At 35.2% G+C, this 21,244-nt stretch overlaps 1 pseudogene; it reads right to left on the bottom strand.

Moving 5' to 3' along the window:
* Positions 1–2,033: 2,033 nt before the first annotated feature.
* Positions 2,034–2,551, bottom strand: LOC141520279 (coiled-coil domain-containing protein 90B, mitochondrial pseudogene; annotated as a pseudogene).
* Between the last annotated feature and the right edge of the window lie 18,693 nt (positions 2,552–21,244).

The raw sequence follows: 21,244 nt of genomic DNA, 5'->3' as shown, positions 1-21,244 counted from the left end.
AGGCCTGGATTCATTGACCAGACCCTCCATTACACAAATATTTATAAGTATCAATATATTTTTTGTATTTTTTCATTTCCTATGGTGGACTAATATTACATTGTATTTATATATTATGTTTTCTTCAAGCATTTCCAGGTCAATAAGCACTTCCCTTCCTTCTGTTTTTGTTTTATTGCTATTACAAAAAGTGCTTCTATAAATATTTTTTTTTATATTTGGGAACTTTTTCTGTCTTTGACTTTGAATTTTATGTGTAGTAAGGAATTATATGTGTAGTTAAATAAAAGGTAATATATAATAGAGACACTTTTTATACTATAATTCTCAGTTGGTTTGGTTTTTTACAAAATGATTGAATGTATTCATGATTCTACTAAATTATTATATTAATGTGCCAGTCTTTGCAAAACCTATCCAATATTTATTATCTTTGCCCTTTATTACCTATGCAAATCTTTTGGGAGAGAGGTAGAACATCAATATTTTTGGTGATCTGTAGTTTTTTCATATACTTGCTGATAACATTTTCTCATAAAAATTACCTATTAATATCCTCTGACTACTTGTCAATTGCGCTTCTTAAATATTCATATCAATTCCCTATATGTTTTGAATATTAAATCTTTATCAGAGATATGTGCTATAATGATATTTCCCAATAAATTGCTTCTCTTCTAATTCTAGCTACATTGATTTTGTCCATGCAAAAGCTTTTCAAACTTATATAACACAAATTACACATTTTATCTTCTATGAGAATCTATCCATTTTCAAGTTGGAATTTCTCAGATGTAGACACTGGAACTTGGTGAAATTGAGTAAATCTTCCACCATCAAATGGCTCTCTCCCTAAAGTCTCATGAGTCATCTTTTCTGCAGACAGAGCCAAAGGCTGATTATGATGATTTAGGTCTTATAACTATTTGGAGTTTATTATGGAGTAAGACTTTTAGTATGTATTTAATTTTTAGTCTACATTTTTAGTCTATACTATGCTAAAATGCTTCTAATTTTTCCAGTATTTTATTAAATAGGGAAGCTTGACTATTTTAACTGGTGACCTAGGGTTTCTCAAATACCAGGTTGCTATGTTCAGTTATTTCTGGGACATGCTTACTTAGTCTATTCTTTGATCATTTTTTTCTATTACTGCTTTACAATATAACTTGAGATTTACTAAACAAACTTCATTCCTATTTTAAAAATTATTTTCTTTGAAATTTTTACCTTTTTTCCTAGATAAGTTTTGTTTTGATTTTGTGCTATATACAAAATACTTTATGAAAATTAGCTACATACACTTTCTTGTTTAATTCTCAAAGCAACCCTGGAAAGTAGGTGCTATTATTATCATTCCCATTTTATTCTCTTTCCCCTTATTTATTTATTTTCCAATTACATGCAAAGATAGTTTTCAACATTAATATTTTTGCAAGCTTTTGAGTTCCACATTTTTTCCACCACCCTCTTTTTCCAACCCCCTCCCCATGGTAGTAAACAAACTGATGGAGGAATTCCCATAAATTGAGGAGTCACTATATGGTATTTTAATGTGATGGAATACTATTATGCTGTAGGAAATGATGAAATAGATGATTTCTTTTTTTTAAAGTTAGACTAATCTTTTATTTTACTCAAATATGTAAACATCTTACTACTTAGTAAAACAAACCACAATAAAATTCCCACAAATACTATCAGATCATGATAAAAAATGAATATAGATACACTAAGTACTTAAGTTTGAGGAGTGGTTTACTCATATGTACCAAAACTGAACAGTCCAAGATGAATCCATGCCTAAATTACTTAAGTACATAGGTTATTGCAAGGACACAATGCAGAACTACCTGCAGGTTTAAATTGTAAAATAATTTTCCACCATACTTTAATTAGATCCTGAATGACAACTTTTTGGCATAAGGGAATAAAGTCAAATAGGAATTGAGACACACCAAATTGAATCTGTTTCCAAAGTGTTATACAAAAGTAAAGATCTTTAAATGTACCAAAAAAGTAGCTTTGCTCCTGCTGGTGGTGATACTGAGGAGCTGCTTTATTTCCAGAAGCGGTAAAATCCCAGAGCTATTGCCAGGCAAGTAAAAACAGAAGCTGCAAGATAACGAATTGTCTCAAGTTTGTTTGACTCCATCATTGTTTTTAGTGAAGCAATTTCAATGTTAATTCTATTCCTGGTCTATGAAATAATGTTTTTGATATGGGTATCCCTTTTGCTAAATTCATTGGTTGCTTCCATAAGTTTCTTTTCCTGATCTGTAAATAAATCTGTCACTCTGCTCCTCTCTAGGTTTATGTCCAGTTTATTATTTGATCTCATTCGAGTAGTTTCATCTATTAGTTGTTTAATTTGGGCTAGTTCAATTTTCATTTTCTCATTCTCTGCTCTTAGATTTTCAAATTCACTTTTCTCTAAGATGACCATATCTTTCCGGATTGAATCCAAATGTGCCATTAATTGCTGGACAGTGATTTCCTGCTAAGCTCAAGTGACCATCTCTTTATAGATTGTGTCTAGGCTGACATTTAACAGAACTGTTAATACAAAGACAATGGTTTCTGCTTTCTCGAATCCTTGACTTTCCAAATCCTGAACCAATGCATGGGTATCAAAATTTAACTTCCTTTGCTCTAAAGGAGCTATGTCTACTCTCCGAATGTTGTAACTTTTCCTGGAGCTAGTGGTTAGCAAACCTCTCCACGGGGCCAGTGGGCTGCCCGCTATGCCGAGAGGTCTCCCATGAAGGGAAAGGGCCCCCCAAGAGAGAGGCCCCCGTGAAGAAGCCCCGGAGCCCAATGAGTCCTCATAGCTCTCAAGGCATTGAGCTTCTGGAGATAGAGGGGAGGGCCCGGAAGACTCGAAATGTATGATTTCAAAAAGACATGAAAAGATTTAGATGAACTGATGCATGCTGAAGTAAGCAGAGTCAGCTAAATAATTTATACTGTAACATCAAAAATATAAAATTGAACAATTTTGAAGATATAAATTGATAAGCTAGGAAAACAATTTATATGATAATAATAACATTGTAAAAATAAAGAACTTTGAAAATTGTAAGAAATATGAACAATACAATTATTCTTCATGATTCCAGAGTGGTAATGATGAAACATGCTATCTATTATACAGAGAGGTTGGAATTAGGGTGCAGAATAAGATATATATATATATATATATATACACACATATATGTAGATTATATATGTATATATACATATATATGGTCATTGAGGGAATTTGTTTTGCTTGACTGCATATTTTTAAAAATTATTTTTCTTTTCTTTTTTTGTTCCAGTGGAGTAGAAGTTAAGAGAGAGAGAAAGCAGATTTCTGTTAATTTTTTTTAAATTGAAAAGTAAATCCGATGACACACATGTGAAATGTTACATGCACTTTCAGATGAGGTTACTGTGTTATTAGTTTTACTTTGTTCCAAAAGACCTCTCATGATGTGGGAGTAATCTGTAAATGTTTGTAATGTAAAAACAAAATACATCAATGAAACTTTTTAAAAATAAAGATAAACATAAAACTAAAACATAACCCCTTTTAAAAAATATGCATAGTGAAGCAAAACAAATTCATGCATTGACTGTGTCCAAAAATATGTGTCATTTTGACCTCTGAGTCCATCATGGCTTGGTCAGGAGCTAGGCAGTATGCACAGTAAGTCAATAAAGTAAGTGATAAAGTATTTATTAAGTGCCTAGGAGCAGTTTGGTGGAGCAGTGGATAGAGCACTGGCCTAGAAGTCAGGAGGATAGGAGTTTGAATCTGGCCTCAGACACTTGCCACTTACTAGCTGTGTGACCTTGGGCAAGTCATTTAATCCTGATTGCCTCTCATCCAGGGCTACCATCGGTTGAATCTAATCCTGATTCATCTTTGTACCCAGATGGCTCAGGAGGAAAAAGTGAGGTTAGTGATTTAACACAGGCTCCCTCCACCCCCCCCCCCCAAATCCAATTCATCTGCTTGTCATGGCATCACCTCTCTAATATCATGCTCTTTTTCGAGAATGAAAGACAAAACATCATCAAATTAAGTGTTTAAGAGCTTATGTGCCAGGCATTAACTATTCTAAGATACAAAAGGAAACAAAAGACAGTCACTGCCCTCAAAGAGCTCACAATCTAATGGGAGAGACAGCAAACAAACAAATACGTACATTCAAGTTAAACACAGGATAAATAGAAATTAAGTAAAAGAAGGAAAATATTAGAACTAAGATATATTGGAAAAGGCTTCTTGTCGATGGTGATATTTTAGTTGGGATTTAAAAGAAGCTAGGGAAGCCAGTAGTCAGAGAGGAGAGAAAACTTTCTAGGTATGGGGGACAGCCAAACAAAATACCTGGAACTGAGAGAGAGTCTTATTCATGGAATAGCAAGGAGGCCAGTAGCACAGGACTGCAGAGTCAAGGAGTAAGTTATAAGAAGAAGACAGGAAAGGTCAGGGGGTGCAGAGCACTAGTTTTTGCAATTTGATCTTGGAGACATTAGGAAGCCACTGGAGTTTATTGAGTCGAGGAATGACATGGTTGGAGCTGCACTTTAGGAAAATCATTCTAGTAGTTGAATGTGAAACATTTAAGGCAAGTGGTCCCACCATGAGGCTATTACAGCAGTCCTAGTGTGAGATGATGAAGGGATATCATTGGAGTGATGACCATATCAGAGAGTGGAGAGAAGAGATGTCTTCAGAAGCTGTTGAAAAGATGATATCGACTGGCCTTGCTTACAGAAGGATATGGCAGTTGAGAGACGGTGAGGAGTCAAGGATGACAACTACATTGTGAGCCTAGGGGAATAGGAGGATGACTTGACAGTAAATAGAAGTTAGGAGAAGAGTGGTATAGGGGAAATATAATGAGTTCAGCTTTGGATGTGTTGAATTTAAGACTCAGACATCCAGTTTGAGATGTCTGAAAGATAGTTGGAGATAAGAAATTAGAAGTGAGCAAAGAGGTTGGGGCACTTAGAGACATCAACATAAAGAGGGTAATTATTCCCCAATTATTTCCAAATCCATGGGAGTTGATGAAAAAGTTTAATGAAGTAGTTTAGAGGAAAACAAGAAGAGGGTCCAGGATGGACCTTGAGGAACATCTAATAACCACAGGTGTGATCCAGATGATGTTCTAGCAAAGGAGACTCAGGAAGATACAAGAGAAAGAGGTACCCTAGAGAAGAGAGTATCAAGGAGGAGAAGTTGATCAGTGTCAAAGACTGCAGAGATGTTGGAGAGAATCAGGATTGAAAAGAGACAATTGGATTTAGCAATTAAGAGATTATTGGTAACTTTAGAGAGAGCATTTTTAGTCTATGAGGTTTGACAAAAAAGGGCAAAAGAGGTATAGGACAATAGCTGCAAAGAAAGGATCAAATGAGGGTTTTTTGAGAATGGAGAGATAATAAACATGTCTATAGGCTGTCTACATAGGCTGTAGGTAGAAAGTGAAGATGAATGAGAGAATGGGGCAGAGAAGGCAATCAATTGGAGGAAGTAAAATGAAATGGGATTGGGTATAGGGATTTGCCTTGGTAAAGAGGAGAGCCATCTCTTCATTTTAGATAGGGATGAAGGAAGAGTTAATGGCAGAGACATATGAGCTATATGAGATGAGGAAGAAAGGAGAAAGACTTCAGAGAATGGTCTCAATTTTTTCTGTAAAATATGAGACAAATTTCTCAGCTGAGAGAATGGGATAGGATGGGATAATTGGGAGAATTGAGGAGGGATGGATAGATTTGGAAAAGTCATTGTAGAGAATGGGATAGGAATTGATAAGGAAGGTGAAGAAAGATTATTTAGCAGCACTGAGAACCCAGTTGAGATTGTGTAGCATAAATTTGTAGGGGACCTGGTCAAATGGTTGCATGATTTTTCCCATTTTCATTTAGCAGCTCATGTGGAGGAATGAACATAAAGGATAGTGGAAGTAATCCAAGTCTGATGCCTGGTACAGTGATACACTTCCTCATTCAATTTGTGGAATTTTGGTAGATCATTGGAATGATTATAGTTCTTAAATCTTTTGAGGTTGTTCATTTTTATTATGATGTTATTTTATCTATTATTTCTCTGGATCTGTTCAATCCTGATCCTATCTCTTCCCTTCTATCCCTTCTCCCTTCCATCTTCCCCACTTTCAATGATGGTTTCAGCCTTCCTCTTTCTTTTAGAGTAGCTAGACTGAGATATTAAAATTATCAAGGTATTGCTTTCCAAATTTCCTAATGAAAGAGAAGGGAAGGATATAGCTATCAAATCAAATCCCCTTCCTAGAAGATTAATACTTTTTTGTAGTAGAGGTAACTGAAAAGTGGAAAAGGACAGTTTAGTGATAATGACATTTAACAATGAATGCATGGGATTAGGCAAAATGGCAGGAAAATCTCAAGTATCTTATGTGAACTATTGCATAGAACTGAAGGAAATTATTTTAAAGAACAACACTACTTTTGTAACACAATTGCCTAATAAAATGTAAAATATATTTACTGACTTGCTGGGCCAAAAGTTTGTACTCTAATTAAATTCCTGAAATTTAGAAAGCAAAATATTTTTTCATTGTTATTCTACTATTTTCCTACCAAAAAAGATGAGTCCAATAGGTTAGTTTACATTTATGTAGCCAGTAGAAGGCTTTCATACATTTCATTCATAAGCATGAAAGGTCTTTCAGTGAATTGGTAGCACAAAAACTTTGTCAGATTATAATGGATATAGTGCTGGATGACTTAAGAGTCAAACTGGGTACTTGCCTAGGGTATGGTGGTAAAAATTAGTGGAAGTACATGTACAGGTTTCAAACCATGTCTTCATAGGCTGATGTATCTTTGACTCCCTCTGCCCATATCTCTTACCTCTTAGAAGCTTGACCTCTAAGTCCTGAGATGGCAGAGTCTCTATGAGGAATAGACAAACATCTTTGTCTACTCTGCTGTCCTGAATCTGAATCACTTCTTTTTGCCTCACAAATGGGCTACATTTCTACATGGATCTACTTCTTGTTTTGCCCCAATTTGTAAGTTGTTGCTCTCCAGTGGAACACCTATTATTTTTATGATTAATATGTAAGACTATAAATATGATATCATTTGCAAAAAACAACATTGTTAAGATTTTAAATTTTATTTAATGATTGTCAATGCTAAGATTTTTCTGTTTTACTTAATGATTGTCATTTCTCAAATTTACTTTGATTTAATTTAAATGATTTTCAATTTGCTTTCTCAAGTCAATTATTTTGATTTTCACATTTGTAAAAGCTTATTTGATTTGAAATCAATATACATTTTTATATTTTCCAAATCTACTTTTTTCTTTTACAAATTTATATATCCTTAATATAGTTTAAAATAAAGCTAGAGAAATAATAATGGCTTATTTATACATTTCAATGCTAACATAGAAATTAAAATGTCAAAAATAGCTTATAAGTAACATAATGCAATAATAAGCCTGGTTCCCATTTTAAAAATGCAATTTATAACATTTTAGTATAGTATTATAGTTCTTTATATGTTTTTTTAAAAAACTATTACAAATTATGAAAAAAGATCCACAAACTCTTGACAACCAGGGGTACCAGAGGATCTTAATATAATGCAGAATGAGATTCAATCAACTTATTATTATTAAAAATAATATATTTAGCATTCTTCTATGTTAAATATAAAGAACATAATCAAGAAGGGCAAATACACTAGCAAATATGGTTCAGAAATAGAAATGATAAATGCCAAAGACTTGCAGTTAGACAGTTAACCAGCTAGACCAAAGTACAAATTCTGCTTTATTAAGTATGTTACCCTGGGCAAGTCACTGAATTTCTCTCAACCTTGTTTTCCTCATTTGAAAAATGTGGCTAATAATAGCTCCTATCTCAGGTTTGCTGTGAGGATCCAGGGAGACAACGTATGTCAAAAATTTTGCAAAAAAAAGTGCTACCTAAATGCTAACTATTAGCTATTGTGGACAACACAGAACTCATGATACTACATTATAATTCTTTTCTTTTTTTTTAAATTTTTTATTTATTTAAGCCATTAGGGTTAAGTGACTTGTCTAAGTTCACACAGCTAGGCAACTAGGAAGTATCTGAGGCAGAATTTGAACTCAGGTCCTCCTAATTCCAGGACCGGTACTCTATCCACTATACCACCTAGTTGCCCCCCCCACATTATAATTATTTTCAAAGTACAGAATTGGGAGTTACTACACTGGTGACAAGCACCAAAGATTATAATAAAAAATAAGGTCAATTATATTTTAATAGACAGGAAATGACTCATTATTTATGAGGGAATCATTCTCATAAAGTGAAATTACCAATTTATTAAAGAAAAGAAAGCAATATAAACAAGAAGTTAAAAAATAAGAGGTCAGTATTCAAATAAAACAATTTTATCTGACCTATTTAAACAAGTTATTTGTGCCAAAAAAAAAAAGGGAAAACAGGACATCAGGCCTGATTATGCCAATTTCACATTACCATAATAATGAAACTTAAAAGAGCTTTAAATTTTAACTATAGAAAATATATCTCCATGCTAAGCAGGGACATATGATAACCAAGAGAAATACTATATTAGAATATAAATTAGTTTGTAAAAATCTTAATGGAGAAGGATGGTGGTAGATTATGAACAGAGCAACCTCATAAATCAATGAGAAGTGGGCAGCTAGGTGGATAACGCACCAGCCCTGGAGTCAGGAGGACCTGAGTTCAAATTTGACCTCAGACACTTAATGATTACCTAGCTGTGTGACATTGGGCAAGTCACTCTAAACCCCATGGCCTTAAATAAATAAATTTTTTTTTTTAAAAAAAGGATGAAGCTGGAAGACAAGTAGACAAGATGGGGAAGATCTGCAGGAATTTTGAAGGCAAATTCTTTTCAACATCACCAACAGTGGAGTCACCTACTTTGGACTTTTAACATCCTTGTTCTTGATGTATTTCTTGAGGAAATAGAGATGCGATTGAAAAAAATAAAGATTAGAAAAGGTGCTGACAAGCTTGAGTGTAGTTCAATGAGTGCTATACTGGAAGGATTTCTTCTAAGGTTCATGAAGGATAAATTGAAAGGTATAGTATCTGAAGAAGGAGAAAATATAAAATACAAAAAAAAGATCCTGAGTTCGTTATTACTAAAATAAGTTGTCCTAGAGAATATTAGAATAATCCATGTCTACTTACTTATTTTTTATGAGAATAAGCTCAAATATAATTAAGGATATCCCTGATAAGGGTATTAAAAAGGAATAGATGAATCTTCACAAATACTATACCACAATTGACTACATCTTTACCATCACAATTTTCTGAAAGATGTAGAAAATTTATGATCTTACTCCATTATTTGTTGACTACAAAATTATATTTGATTTGGCAAAGCAAAATAATGCCACCAAAGGCTCTCCTTATAAGGTCTTTCCTTTTATTATGTTCAGATAATTAAATATTCTTTTAAAATATATAACAATATTATGAGACAAAAAAAGCAAGGAGATATATATATATACTCTCCAAAGGTATTTGTCATAGTCACTGAGGACATTCAGCCCTCAGTCCAGATTGAGGAGTGATTTCCTAGTAATAGTGAAGTGGGTGATAGTTACTTTGAAGATAATACTTACTGTGCTACTTACATCAAAGATTGGAATGTTGTAGGTGAAATCTATAATCATTCAAAAGAGTTTGGTCTAACCATCCACACAGGGAAAATAAATGAGTAAAGAATGCCTATTTATGATTTATTTTTAAAACTTTAATTTATTATTTATTTTTAACATTCTTTTCTTTTTAAATTCCGAGTTCCAAATCTCTCTTTCCATTCCTTCCCACGCTCAACTCAGAAGGCAAGCAATATGTCAATTATACATGTGACATATGTTATTCTTTTGAATGGACGACCTATAGAGCTTCACCAGCATATGTGCATATAAATATTTATGTGTATATATATGTATATGTGTATAATTTTGGACAAATCCTAAAAATGAACCATAAGTTGAGCCTTGAACAGACCAAAAAGCGGAGATTAAAGGCTGGAATGCCTTTGGGAAATTACAAAGTTCCTTTGAAAAACCCAAGCTTCTCTTTGAAAGGAAGACACCCTTTCCTTTCCCCACCCAACCCAGTGTCTCTCTGCCTCTGTCTGTCTCTCTAGTTCTCTCTGTTTATCTGTCTCTATATGTGCATACATATTTTAATACTAATATTTTTTCTGGTGACATGGAACATAGAACATAGTCATAGAACATAGAACAAAGTATAGGAATTGAGGACCCCCCAAAAGATAACAGGAAGTCATGTGGTTAAATTATGAGCAGGCTGCAACATATTACAAACTAGTAATTATGAAGGAGAAATAATTTGAGTAAGTTATCAAAGAATAATTTTTATATAATTCAAAAATAAGATTTCTGGTCACATAATGAAAATGAGAAATAACCAATGAGTACCTTGTGTGCTGTGCTGGTATTCATACAGCATCAAAATACTGTAACAAAGCCTTCTGGGTGGATCCTCTGAAGTAAATTTATAGGAAAACAGATGAATGTCCTATGGCCTAATTTAGTCCATTTGAATGACTCAGATTCAGAAATAAAATGAAGTAATACTTCTGGATCATACAAAATGCATAGTTAAGATTTTAAAAGATACAAAAATGAAATAAAATGTATTTCTGCTTTCACCAGGGCAATGGCTATTCTGGGTCAGAAAGGTATCTCCACAGAGCAGTGAGAATTCTACTAAAATCTCCAATACCAACTCCTCACAGACTGGTCCCTTTATGTTCTGAATGTAAATTCAGAGAATGGCCTCTGCTCTTTTAGAAAAAAATCAGATTAAAAAAATAAAAAAAATAAAGAAGAAATCAGATTAACCTAGTTAAAACAGGTATTACTCCTACCACATCCCCACATCCACCCCTTGTTGACAAGGTCTTACAATTTTTCTAGGGGATCTTCTGTCACTAAAATAGTCTAAAACAATTTTGACCTTAGGAAGAAGCCTAGCATATATAACTCTGGAAGAGGATCTTCATACAAATAATAAAATCATAAAAACAAAAAATACAGGTAATTTTCTAAGAAATATAACATACAGTAAGGGTAATGTTAGGTACAGTTCAGAATAGGTCAGATACCATAATAATGTTTGTCCTTCGTTTTCAAAGAAGATCATAACATCAGGGAGGGATGCCATGAAACGTACATGAATTGGATCTGAGTGTGGAGGGGTGCTGTGCTAAATCACCAGTCTCACTTTCTCCTCCAGAGCCATCTGGGTCCATTGGCCAGATATGAATCAGGACAACTGGAGAAGACCTAGATGTGAGGCAATCAGGGTTAGGTGACTTGCCAAAGGTCACATAGCTGGTAAGTGGCAAGTATCTGAGGCCAGATTCAAACTCTTGTCCTCCTGAACCCAAGACTAATGTTATATCCTCTATGCCACCTGGCTGCCCTAATGACTGGAAGTAGTACCAGAAGCATCAGGTCCACAGCATTGTTATTCCTTATCATAGGTTTGGGTCTTCTGTACCAAGGTATGAATAAGTCATAAGCCTTTTGCATGCAGCTTGTCTCAGGACTTAAATTAATGCCAAAATTCATCTTGTATTAGTACCCACTCAAGGTTTACTGGTTCCTAACTAAAACTTCCTCCTCATTGTGAAGTCCATCAGGAAAACTGTTTAGAGACCTATTCTGAGGGGATGCTCCTGTCTTTTGTGGTGGTTGGATAAGGACTTCTGTTTATCTTTACTCTTTAACTCATTATTTGTCTCCCCAAGCTCTCCCTTCTTCCTAACTTATTGTCATGAACACTACCTTCTTATCAGTCACCTACACCAGCAACATAGGTGTTAATCACCACAACTGTTGACCACCTGCCACCAACACTGAGATAAGTACAGGAAGGAGCTCTGGAAGTGGTAGCACCTTCCCAACCACCATTCTTGCTTTTAGTTCATCCTTCCCAGATGATATGCAGGGAATTAATTCCTGTGGAAAAGACAGGTCCACCACCTGTCAAACCAACTGCCACACACAGAGCAAAAAGTTCAGCCCACTTAAAGCAGCAAAGAGAAACAGGAGATAGCATATGCTTGGCAAGTCAAACCATCTTGACCATCATCTTCCCTCAGACTCTGAACAACCTGAATCCAAGAACCCTGGAAATAGCAATGATACCAGCTCAATGTCTATATCTATCAATCTGTGAAGCACTCTTGTGGAGGTACAACCTGGCAACTGCTCCTGCAGTTGCTGCAGTCACAGCTACTAAAGATCCAGAAAGATTCATGAAAGTTCTTGGCATTATCAAATCTATCAACATTAGAAACCTATGATTTTGTCAGTGGAAATTAAATCAAAGAAGAGTCATTACTACCTGCTTTACTACTGCACCCTAAAGACCATAGGATTTTTCCATCTGACTTGCTGATGGAAGCTTCTGTGTATGTTGTTGTTCCTCATTAGAATGTAAGCAAATTGAGATCAGGTGTTCTCTTACTTTTCTGTGTATAATCAATACTTAACATAGTACTTTGTATATTGGAAGCACTTTATAAATGCTTCATTCATTTGTTCACTCACTCAGTTCTCTCACTCTTCAACCCCCCACATCTAATCTTTTGCCAAGTTCACCTTCATAACATCTCTTTTCTTCTCTCTTTTCTTATTGTCACTATCCTGGTATAGGCTCATCACTTCATATCTGAACTATTGCAATAGCTTTCCTAAAGTCTCTCCAATCTTCAGTTCATCCTCCATTCAACTGATAAATTGATCTTCCTAAAGTAAAAGTCTGACCACACCACTCCTTTATTCAATAAACTCCAGGAGTTCCCTGTTACTTCCAGAATCAAATATTACATTCTCTGAATGCTAAAGCATTCAGATTCTTCACAACCTGTTCCCCTCACACCTTTTCAGTTTTCTTCATTATCTTTTTTATAGGTTTTTTTTTTTTGCAAGGCAGTGGGGTTAAGTGGCTTGCCCAAGGCCACACAGCTAGGTAATTAGGCTGGATTTGAACTCAGGTACTTCTGACTCCAGGGCTGGTGCTCTATCACTGTGCTACCTAGCTGCCCCCCTTTCCAGTTTTCTTATACCTTGCTCCCCTTCTCCCAAACTGCATACATGAATTCTGTGATTCAGGGACATTACTGTTCCTTGCACAAAGCACTCTTATCTCCAATCTCCAACAATTTCTCAGGCTGTCCCTTTCATGCCTGCAATTCTCTCCCTCCTGAGATCTCCATCTCCTAGATTCCTCTACTTCCTTCAAGTCGAAGCTAACATTCTACTTTCTGCTAAGAAGCCTTTCTGGATTCCATTTAATGTTAAGTGCTTTCTCTGGATTAGCTCCAATTTATCTTGTTTGTATTTTGTATTAAGGTTCTTAGGAAATACTTCTTGACTAACTGTCCTTTATCCAGAGATTTAGGATTATCATATAGTTAACTATAGGATTCCCTTTCTTCCACATGAATTTCTGCTCACTAAATTTATAAAAAGAGAATTTTATCTCCCCAATGTTGTTAGAAAGCAAAACACCTCCAAGTAAATACCCTCCTTGATCCCTCAAATTCTCTCTAGGAAGGATTTGTCTGAACCCATCCTGGTGGAAAGAGGACCTCCAATTAAGCCTTATCTCTCCATCTCCCATCCCCCCCCCCAACTATTTCCATGGATTGCATAAAGAGTCCTATGGACTCATCACAGGAATAATGAAGTACTGGAGAGGGTTAAAAGTAGTCTGTCCTTTATCATATGAGTCTTACTAAAGGCAAGATCCAAGAAACTGTGCCTTCCTCACTTTTATGAAACTATTGATTTGAAAGGTGATTCTAGTGTTCAGTGATACCAACTGTTTTAAGATGACAAGAAAAATGTAAAACTTGGCTAATATGATGGTATCAGACCCAATGTCAGACCGTTTTCATGGCAAGATAGATTGCAAACTCCTTGAGGGCAAGAACTATCTTTGATTTGTTTTTTGCATTGAAGTTCATAAGGAGATATAGTGTTTTCATCACTAATATAATCGGCATAGGAAGCTTTCAAGAATAAAATCTTGATGATACAAGTGCTTAGCACAATACCTAGAACATAGTAAACACTTAATACATGTTTATTGATTAAAATGGGCTCTCTGATTAGAGGCAATGATGCAGAGGGTCCTATAAGGAAGAAGGATATTTTCTCTAAGAATTTTGACAGTGACTGCCACAATGGAGATTTAATTAGCACTCTAATTCCATACCTTGAATAAATTTCAACTTAAATTAGAGCAAATTTATTACCCTGAGATTGTGAAAAAGAGTCAGTTTAATTCATTTGAAATTAAAGAGAGGTCAAGTACCCAGTGGGACCATGCTGTACTGATCTTTCCAAGGCAGATTGGCACGAGGTGCATCATTGAACAGAAGTGGCTACAATGTCCTTATTTAAGAGAATCATGTGGTCCCATACTCACAGAAACATAGCACGATGGGCCTCATTTTTCAGTTTGTGATGGAACTAGTCTCCTATCTCTGTTCATTTCCTGCTTGTATCTAGATTTGGTTCATGATCCAAATATTGAGTGGCCTTGACATCAAAGTCTCAACAGGATAAGCAACTGGTAGAACAGATAGAAAGATTCTGAAAAGTATGAGTGTGATGATTCTGTCCAAGTCACTATTTTGGTCTTCCTTTATAGTCACTTTCAAAAAATCTCACTACATTCTGATGTTTCCATTTTTTTTCCTGCTTTTACCCATATATTTCTGCAGAGCTGGAAGGGCTTTTACATCTGAATTTTAGCAGTAACTTATGATCTTCAATAGTCAACAATATTCATGAGGTCACTATTCAAACATACCATTATCTTAAAAACAACCAAAAACAAAATACCTTTGTTACTGATGCAACATGTGAAAATAGCTTTAGAAAATTTTAAATATTTTAAGATATTTAAGATAATTAACTTCCAAATACTTTGATATACTATTTTAAGATAATTAACTACCAAATCTGTTTGCTTTCCTTTCAATACAATGCAAAACCAAAGCTAATTGGTTTTGATGATGTAATCAATGACTGTGATTTACACCTGCTAAAGCAAGAAAAGTTGTAATTAACTAGGTGGTACAATGGATAGGGCACTGGGCCCAGAGTCATGAAGACCTGGGTTCAAATAAGACTTCAGTTATTTGCTAACTGTCTAATCTCTATCTTTGGTGGGTAAAATTATTGATGCTATGATGTATGATGCACATATAAGTCAGAACCAGAAATTTAGCAACCAATGAATGTTTATTGAGTTAGTTAGTAAGAGAGCCTTGGCTTGGTTGTTGTCCTTTGTTCTTGAAGAGGACCAAAATGACATCACTGTGTAAGAGTCAAGTTACATAGTATGTCTGACTTCACTTGCATTGGAGTCCTAAGTAACAAAAAGATAAGGCTTATATAGGTTTTAATTAAACAGGAGATAAAATTGAGTCCAATGCACATCTCTTTATTAGATAGGGCTTGTCACTGGGGCTTGATGATAAGATTGGGGGCATGTAATAGAAAAGGCTCTTATTTGGGTTAGCTGTTTCTAGTAACCCTGACCTTATGGTTAGGACTCTTCTGGATACTTGTTGTTTCAGCAGAAAGGAAAATCATAGGACAGGGGCTGCAATATAAGCAGGATCTGAAACAAAAAAGAGAAATTGCAAACAAAATGACTTCAATTTTCTGAGCAGCCCCTCAGTTTCCTCATCTGTAAAAATGGGTATAATAATATCATCTTCAGAGAGTTATTATAAGAATCAAAGATAATATTTATAAAGTGTATATACCTTATACCCAATGCTTAAAAAAACAATATTGGTTCCCTTCCCTTCTTGAATTTGTGTGATTAATTTGATAATTTACTCAGGAAAACAAATGGTCAACAAAAGTCATTTTCATTTCCCCTTTGTCTCTCTCTTAAATTAAGTTAATTCAGGCCTTTGTAGGGACTATTGGGAAAATCATAATTCCTGAGGGAGTTCAAGTTGGGCAGAAAATCTATCCAACCTGTTTGAGAGGAAGACAGGATGCAGAAATAATCAGTTATTCTCCATTCCTCTTAGTTTAGTCTTGAGGGGTAGTATGGTGTACTAGAAAGAGTTCTGTGCTTCTAGCAGAAGATCAGAGTTTGAATCTCAACTCTGAGTTACTAGCTGTGTGACCTTGGGTAAATCTTCTATAAAATGAAAAAGCTTGCATTAGACAGTTTCTGAGGTCCTTTGCAGCTCTAAATGGATAATATTAAGATTTAACATGGAAGTCTGTGGATGCATTTTGGGAGCAGTTATATACCTTGTTAACTTGTGAGTCAGCAGGTTTCTTCTGGGTTTAGAATGCCATCAGCCATGCAGTCTTCTTTCCATTTGGTCACATTGGTCAAAAGATCATTTGCATGCTCTCAGTACCCATCAGAAATCTGTGTTGCTACCATCATACTTCCTTCCTGTGGCTTCCTTCTTTAACCTCTAAGGTCTCTTCTAGCTCAAGATCTGTGAATCATAAATTCTGGTTAAAAAAAATTGAAGTTCATAAGGAGATATAGTGTTTTCATCACTAATATAATCAGCATAGGAAGCTTTCAAGAATAAAATTTTGATGATACAAACTTTGCTGATGAGGAAGGAAGGAGGTACCAGTTAAAAATACATGTAAATGTGAAGGAAATCATTAGATATTTTAAAAGACATAAATAGGAAAAGTAATAAAAGATAACCATGATGAAAACAAGGATAGCATTCTTCTTTAAAGAAGTTTAGAAGAGCTGAAGTTAAAGACGAATACTCAATGACATAGGTAAATTTGAAATGAGTTGAATTTCAGCAGTGAAGTGACCCAATGAATAGGACACCAGGGTCTGGAGTCAGCATGACTCATCTTCCTAAGTTCAAATCTGGCCCTCAGACACTTACTAGTTGTGTGACCCTGGGCAAGCCACTTTATACTGTTTACCTCAGTTTTCTTATCTATAAAATATGTTGGAGAAGGAGATGGTAAGCCATTCCAGTATCTTTGCCAAGAAAAACCCCAAATGGAGTCACAAAGAGTAGGACATGACTGAAAAATGATTGAATATTGAATCCAAAGAGTTGTGATTAATTAATCAATGTCAAGCTGGTGGGAGGTTCTTATAAAGAAGCCAAGGAACTTCTTTCAAACTATTTTTTCCAGTACTGTCCTCATTGACTTGGATGAAGATAGTGAAGGCACATAATAAAATTTCAGGTGACACATAAAGCAGGGAGGGATGGCCAAGAGTGTGCCTGTGCTAGCTTGAAGTTTGAAATCTGTCTAGTCAATTGTTCAGTTTTTCACTGTGAGCATTTACATTTCAGAAATAAGCAAACTTACAAATAAGTGCTTGATTTATAATTTGGTTAATTGTCTAGACCTAAGAAAGTATCAGTGGTACAGATTTCTTGCCATCTATTTCTCCTTTCCCTTCAGAGAACCAGTTGTTAAATATTAACCAGCACACTCCTGAGGATAACTAACATGCTAAGTAACTGAGAATCCATAGAGATGTTAAAACGTTGAGCTGAATTTAATAAGGGAAAAATTAGGAATGAATATAAAATCCTACGTTTAAATATTCAGAAAATAAAGTTTCAGTATAGCACAGGAAGAGGCATGGGCAAATAATTTTTCTCATGAAAAAGAGCTGGTAGTGTTAGTGAATCAGTCAACAGTGTAACATGGCCACCAAAAAATCTAAAATATCCAGGACTGAGAGTAAGCTATAGTCTAATTATCACATTTTAATAAAGATGTTGACTAGCTGAAGTTTATACAGAAGATGAGCTGGATGGTGTGGAGGCTAGAAACTATGTTATACTAGGATTAGTTAAAGCAATGGAATTATTAGTCCCAAAATAAGAAGCCCTAATGGGAGATGTTAATTATCTTCAGAAATTGAAGACTGACATGTAGAAGAGTGTTGAAATTTATTCCTCATGACCCCAGAAGGCAATATTATGAGCAATTGATGGAACTTTCAGAGAAGCACAACATAATGAATAGCTTTCTAACAATTAAAGATGCCCCAAAGTGGAATGGCCACTTTTAGAGGTAGTAAGTTCTCTACAGCTGATGAGCTCCTGAAAAAAAAAGGCAAACCTATCTCTTTGGGGGATATCAAGGAGGGGATTCTTTTTCATATATTATTTGCTCTCAAAGATGACTTTTGACATCTCTTGCAGTTCTAATATTCTGTAATTCTTGTTCATAGACCTGGTCATGTCATTTCAGTGGTTTCCTATTGAATAAAATTCAGATTCCTTATCCTTGCATTCAAAGCCCCTGATAATCTAATACACTTATGTTTTTCTAGACTGCTGTTCTTCAGGATGAGACAGTCAGGAATTTTGGTTGTGTGTTTATGTTCTACTGGATATCTTTGTGTAGGTCCATACTTGGGTCCTCTGGTTATCAACCTGGACACAGAGTACATTTTCTCTTTCTTTCTTTCTTTCTTTCTTTCTTTCTTTCTTTCTTTCTTTCTTTCTTTCTTTCTTTCTTCCTTCTTTCCTTCCTTCCTTCCTTCCTTCCTTCCTTCCTTTCTTTCTTTCTTTCTTTCTTTCTTTCTTTCTTTCTTTCTTTCTTTCTTCCTTTCTTCCTTTCTTCCTTTCTTCCTTTCTTTTTTCTTTCTTTCCTTTTGTTTTTGCAAGACAATGGGGTTAAGTGGCTTGTCCTAGGCCACACAGCTAGGTAATTATTAAGTGTCTGAGGTCAGATTTGAACCCAGGTACTCCTGACTCCAGGGCCAGTGCTCTATCCACTGCACCACCTAGCTGCCCCCAGAAAGTACATTAAACAGGGCATCTATGTGATAACCATCAGATTTGGTCCATGAGCCATGAATCTATTCCTTCATAACTGTGTTCAGTTCCCTATAATCTGAAAAAGATACCTAATGTGCATCACAAGTGACATTATCATTCAAAAACAGCCAACATTTTTCTACTTCATTGGCTTTGCTGACATAATGGGCATGTCTAATGTCTGAAGGCCTCTTTCTCCTATGATATTCTGTGATGGTGATGATGTAGATAAAGATTAACAAAGAGGGGAAGTGGCTGGGAACAAGGAGGAAGACACAAGGATGAAAATGGGAGAGTAAGAGTCAAAATTTTAGCAGACAATAAGTTAGTGGCCATCAGGCAAGCCTGAGGAATACCTGAGGTAAGCAGAAAGCTCTGTAACTGCAATAACTCAACTATTGAAGGCATTGGAGGCAGATAGGATCAGAGCTGAAGTAGATTATGGACTCTGTCTTCACCCCAATTCTCCATGACCATTCACATTGCCGGGACATACTCCATGGGTATTGTAAGTTTTTTTCTTTTTCCTACTGAATTCAGAATTGAATTACATTGATATGATTATTTGCTTTGTAATAAATATGTTTTATGTTGAAAGAGTTGATTGATAACTTTTGTTGCCAGCAGGTGAGTTAATTGAATATCCTAATGAATAAGTCCTTTTCCCACACACTGCTGAACTAGTGTTCTCTAGAGGTCACTCCTTGCACCTTGGGGTACCATTGTTATTCTCCAGTTTCTTGGATTCAAATTTCTGGGATGTTTCCATCTGGATCTAAGAGAGATGGTGGTCAAGGTAGTGGTGGTGGTGGTGGTGGTGATGATTTGAGTTGTCTGGCACATGCAGTCTCCTCTCTTTCCCTCAGAATATCTTGCTGCTTCATCTAGGAGGGTTTGTCTATTCTGTAAATAGCAGTTTGTGGGCAGATGATAAGGATAGTTGACCCTTTTCTATAGATTTGCTTCTTCAGATGATGACTGTGAGAATTGGCTGGAAGTAGGACTAGTGGTTTAGGTTTCACTCCTAAGGCTTTTGTATTTCTCTGCCTAGTAGTGGCAGTTGGTCAATAGGTATTGCTCATAGTGATGAGAAAGGTGTCCCTCCTTCTGATTATTTCTATCCTCAATGTTGACTGTGTTGGCTAGGCTGGAAGTAGGTATGGTGGGAAACACTGCTTTTCCTAAGATTCTTTGATTCAGGATCTTGGGCTATCCTCATCATGGTTTGAAGGAAGATGATGGTCAAGGTAATTAGTGGTGATGATTTGACTTGCTTGACTCATATTGCCTCCTGTCTCTCTCTAAGGGTGTTTTGATGCTTAGATTGTATTCCAAAAATTTAGTATATTGTTTCAGTGTTCATTATCTTTAATTAAATTTTTTTTCATTTCAATGATCTGATCTTTGACCTACCAAAACTTTAGGATTAAGTTATTTAGTTTTCAGTTTTATTTCATTAAAAAATAACAAAAATCACTCCTAGGCCATCTGTCTTATTTCACTCCCTGTATAACCCTTGATGATATTAAGGTTCTTAGGACATATTTATATCATCCTCCTTACTCTATTAGAATGAATATACTTCATCCTTAGAATATTCTTATATAGCCTTTCCTATAAATCTTTCCAATTTCTTACTTCTTTTCCTTTTTTACTTCTATTTACCCCCCATGATTTGTTATAGAATTTCTACTTAGGTCTGGTCTTTTCATCCAGAATTTTTAGAAGTCCATTTTCTCTTTGAAGGATTATTTTTTTCTCCTATAGGTTTGGGCTTAGTTTTTTTAAAAAAAATTTCTTTATTTTTCCAATTTCACATAATGGTAGTTTTCAACAATCATTTCTTTTTTATATTTTCTCTCTCTCCCTTTCTTTCTTCCCCACTCCCCCTACAGAAAACAATGTAATATAGACTCTATACCTATAAACATCCTAAAAGTAGATCTAATTCAATCATGTTGTAAAAGAAGGAAAAAAAAAAACAGAAAAAAGACATAATTCATAAAACAACTTTTTTTTTTTAAAAAAAACTGACGATTTCAACTTTGATTTGTATTTAAACTCCACTGTTTCTTCTCTGGATATGGATGGTATTCTCCATCAGAAGTCTTTTAGTATTATCTTTGATTATTGTATTACAAAAATGATCAAATCCAATATAGCTGATCATCACCCCATGTTGCTATTAGTGTGTAGGTTCTTCTGGTCCTGCTCACTTGAATCAGCAACAGTTCGTGTAAATCTTTACATGCTATCCTGAAGTTCTTTCCCTCATGATTTCTTATAGAAAAATAGTGCTCCATCACATTCATATACCGTATAATCAGCCATTCCC

The sequence above is a fragment of the Macrotis lagotis genome, chromosome 4 (assembly GCF_037893015.1).
Source record: "Macrotis lagotis isolate mMagLag1 chromosome 4, bilby.v1.9.chrom.fasta, whole genome shotgun sequence".
NCBI classification, from domain to species: Eukaryota; Metazoa; Chordata; class Mammalia; order Peramelemorphia; family Peramelidae; genus Macrotis; species Macrotis lagotis.
Note: the sequence above shows the minus strand (reverse complement) of the source record. Positions and strands in the feature narration are given on the sequence as shown.